The sequence below is a fragment of the Pelecanus crispus genome, chromosome 5, assembly GCF_030463565.1.
Source record: "Pelecanus crispus isolate bPelCri1 chromosome 5, bPelCri1.pri, whole genome shotgun sequence".
NCBI lineage: Eukaryota > Metazoa > Chordata > Aves > Pelecaniformes > Pelecanidae > Pelecanus > Pelecanus crispus.
The window spans coordinates 46101002-46101566 of NC_134647.1; positions in this window are offsets into that span (position 1 = coordinate 46101002).

A 565-nucleotide genomic window follows, 5' to 3' on the forward strand; every position below is an offset into this window, starting at 1 on the left:
CAGGTAAAAGCCCTTGCTGTTCTTGGGCTTTGCTTGCCACTTCATTTACACCCAAATACACCCTGGGGCTGCGAGCTTGCCCAGCTCTTAGAACTGCCAGCACTCTGTCTCACTGGCACCATCGGCAGAGCCCTGCTCCAACGCTGCAACCGTCCAGCGCTTTCTCCCACAGCCCAGGTGCCCGATTTGAAAGCTCTTGCTGCTCCTCACCGTCCCGTGGCAGCGCTGTCACACAACTAAGGCAGTAGAACAAGCGGTGGGAGCGACTGCCCGACGTTTTCACTTTGGGAGCTAGTCTGTGCCGAGAGTGAGAGTGAGCTTGAGAACGTGTATTGGGAGTGCTGGGAGGCAAGGCAAGGACAGATGCCCAGTGGGTGTCACACACACACACAGAGACACACACAGAGAGAGGTGAATGGCACTTGCTTTTCCTCCACGCGCTCTGAATACGCAGTCTCAGGCTCACTCTCACTCTCGCCACAGATCGCCTCCCACAGTGCAAACGTCCTGCCATTTTGCCCACAAGCCAAGGGGACAGCACAGAAAGCTGCAGCTCCTCCAGTGC